The sequence below is a fragment of the Protopterus annectens genome, chromosome 16.part0 (assembly GCF_019279795.1).
Source record: "Protopterus annectens isolate FY-2018-M chromosome 16.part0, PAN1.0, whole genome shotgun sequence".
Classification (NCBI taxonomy): Eukaryota; Metazoa; Chordata; order Ceratodontiformes; family Protopteridae; genus Protopterus; species Protopterus annectens.
In genome coordinates, this window is record NC_056750.1 from 162,852,713 (window position 1) to 162,856,154 (window position 3,442).

Consider the following 3,442-nt stretch of genomic DNA (forward strand, 5'->3'; position numbering starts at 1 on the left):
AGTAACATAATGTGTGGGATTGGAGTTAGGGGTGAGGGTGGGATTAGAGGTTGGGTTAGTACACATGTGAGTGCTAAAAATATAGAATGCACATTAGTCAGAATCTATTTATGTTGAATTAAAGTTTTATATATTGTAGGCAAGTAAAAGTGCACCGTTAAATAAATGTGTACGTTTTCACAGATTAGGGTTAGAGTAAGGGTTAAGTAAGGTGATAGATTAGATGTTGCATAAGTTTAGTGTTGTGTGTGTTCTATGCCCTCTCATCCTGTGTAGTGGCACTGTTTGGGAAATTTTTTTTTTTTAGTAACATAATGTGTGGGATTGGAGTTAATGGTGAAGGGTAGGTTTAGTACACGTGGGCATACCACCCCACTTTACTCATATGTGCGGACCCTAACACTAGCCATAACTCTAGCTCTGCCCTTAACTTCAACCCAATTCATTATTTTATTTTACATTGGTTAACTGGGAAAGTCCAACTGGACACAGGTCCTTTTCCAGCGGAGGCTCGGAGAGAAAACTTCCAAGAGTAACAAATACATACAAAAGCGACACAATATACATATTATGTTACTAAGAAACATTTCCCTAACAGTACCAGTATTCAGACGCTTGATCTAAGTTTTGTAGCTGTGGTTTACTGTTAACGTTTTGTTAAATAGGAAAGACGTATTCATTATTTTTAGTTTTCAATGTTTTGTGCATTCTGCCTTATTTTCAACATTTTGTGGTTCAGTGTGTTTAGAGTCTTCGACTTTTCATTTTATATATATATATATATATATATATGGTTCTACCTGACTTCGTCGACAGCGCAGAAGACCGACAGCGGAATTCGGAGCTCCAGAAGATCGAAAACGAAGAAGACCGACGCGAATCGCGGGTTGCAGAACATCGACAATGCAGAAGACCGACACGACGGATGACAACACCAACGCCGAGGATGCCGACATGGGGAAAGGCTGTGTGAGTATGCGGTAGTGACGGACGTTAGGGTGCGAGGCAGGTAAGTGTGGAGATTGACGGTCTGTGGGGATAGGGGTGGGTTAAGTGAGTTAGGGTTAGGGAGCGATAGGGGTGGGTTAAGTGAGTTAGGGTTAGGGAGCGATAGGGGTGGGTTAAGTGAGTTAGGGTTAGGGAGCGATAGGGGTGGGTTAAGTGAGTTAGGGTTAGGAGCGATAGGCGGGTTAAGTGAGTTAAGGTTGAGAAGCGGGTAGGTAAGTGTGCGATAGTGACGGACCTTAGGGTTAGGGTAAGGTTTAGTGTGGGCTTGTAAGGATTTTGGTGTGCTTGTGTTGTGTGTGTGGTTTGTGGAATGGGGATGTGTTTTGTTTTTAATAATTGTTATTGTGGTGTGTGCAGTGTATGGGGTTTCGTGTTTGTGTACCGTCGGTTATTTCGTTGTCGGTTATGTGTGGTTTCGTGTTTATGGACTGTCGAATATGTGGTGTCGGTGATGTGGTTGTCGGTGTTGTGTGGTTTCGGCTATGTCAGGTAGAACCATATATATATATATATATATGGTTTACTATTAAAATAGAGCTGTTCCTAGATGGAAATTCGAAACAGATGTTCGAATGTTCATCTGCTTGAACATCTCAATGTCGAAGGTTTATGTTAGCAAATGCACTGTGCATTTGCTAATATAATTTCTGAGAAATGTACAGAGATCGCGGTACAGTGGGGTTTGGGAAATTCATCACTTTCCTCACTGTAGTGCGATCTTGGAGTTGGAATATATAGTTAGCGGGGGTGTGGGAGTGCCCCCCTGCAAAAATGTGATGTCAGCTATAGGAGTTTTGTTTATGTGAGCTCCTATACTGACGTCACGTGATATGTTTGGAAACAATGTTGAATCTGCTGAATTCGATCATCAGATTTGACATTGTGACCTGTTTGTTTTTTAATTTTCACAGTTTACTTTCAGTATGTTGAACAAAAATGTTTTGACATTCGACATATTGATAGTAAACCTAGATATATGTGTGTATATATATATATATATATATATATATATATATATATATATATATAGTTATAGATATAGATATATAGACATAGATGATATGGATGGATATATAGATATATGTATTTTTTTCATATATATTTATAGGCATCTACTGCAGCCTCCCAAATCTGACATGCTTGAAAAGCACTATCTTGCAGTCAGGGACTCGGGCTACTTACAGCTCACAAGACCATATGCTCATGCTTTAATTTGAATACTGCAGTCAAGTGAGGTGTGGCAGCTGTGGAGAGAGAGTGGAGCTACCGCACCTCTCCTGAACACAATATTCATGTCTGGGCAAGGCTGGTGCAGCAGCTATGGGATGAAAGTAGAGGTTTGGGTTTTTGGTAGCTGCCGAAAAGGTTGCTTTAGGTTTAGAGCTTGGGAAGGGGGTTTAGGTTTAGTGAGTAAAAGGAAGTTTAGGTTTAGTGAGCAGGAGGAGAGTGTTCGGTGTAAGGATCGGGAAGGGCATTTTAGGTTCAGGGAGTACCAGGAATGAGGCTTTAGGTTTAGGGAATGGGAGTGCTGTTTTAATGTGAGGAAGCAAGTTTGTTTTTTTAACTCATATTATTTTTAATTTTCTCCAGAATTTTTGAGCAAAGCAGTTTACACTTTTTAACAGTAACCAGTTTTACATTTAATGCATTGAGTTCATCCAAGCACAGACCTTCCCATTCTCATGTAGTTCAGAATTTAATTTTATTTTATTCATGTTCATCAACATCGGCTTCCATACTGATAGCTGACAGTCCATGGTCAGGATGTGTATATTTATATCATACTGTAATTTATTTCTTGGAAAAGCGATTCTGTGGAAAATATAGGCAGGCATTAAGCATTTCTTTGCTATATAGGTTTGCTAAAGCTACTAACTGAGGACCGCTTCAAATTAATGATAAATCATCATCTTTTTTTCCTTTATCAGTTTATAGATGGATAGATGAATGTTTCTTTACACTCATTCTTGTCTGGAGGGCAATAAATTAGTTCTTTCTTTTTAAAACAGATGTGTATCTCTGCTAAATACATGACCTTCTCCTAAAAAAAAAAGAAAAAGAAAAAAGTGACACACTGTTGCATACATTTTGTTTAATTTCCAACATTAATTTGCAGTTCAAAAATAAGCAAAGCAAAATATAATTCCAACAGTAACCAGGTACCTCTGCAAAAACACAAAACAAATCCAAAGAATAAAAGGAGGCAGAGGCAAGGCTCCAGTTTCTTCAGCTGATTTATTACAAGACACACAAGCGCTTTCACCACAAGGCTTCTTCAGGTGTATGAAGAAGCCTTGTGGTGAAAGCGCTTGTGTGTCTTGTAATAAATCAGCTGAAGAAACTGGAGCCTTGCCTCTGCCTGCTTTTATTCTTTGGATTAATTTGCAGTTGTTCCTAGCAAACATTTAAAATCTCAAAAATTTGAAATTAAAAA

At 38.8% G+C, this 3,442-nt stretch overlaps 1 long non-coding RNA gene across 1 annotated transcript in view; it reads right to left on the minus strand.

Moving 5' to 3' along the window:
• Positions 1-2,691: 2,691 nt before the first annotated feature.
• The window catches only part of LOC122790979, a 151,454-nt gene continuing 150,703 nt past the window's right edge, over positions 2,692-3,442 (minus strand). Inside the window, exon 3 of the long non-coding RNA XR_006363057.1 lies at positions 2,692-3,049. This is a non-coding gene — a long non-coding RNA (uncharacterized LOC122790979). The remainder of the gene's footprint in view (positions 3,050-3,442) is intronic.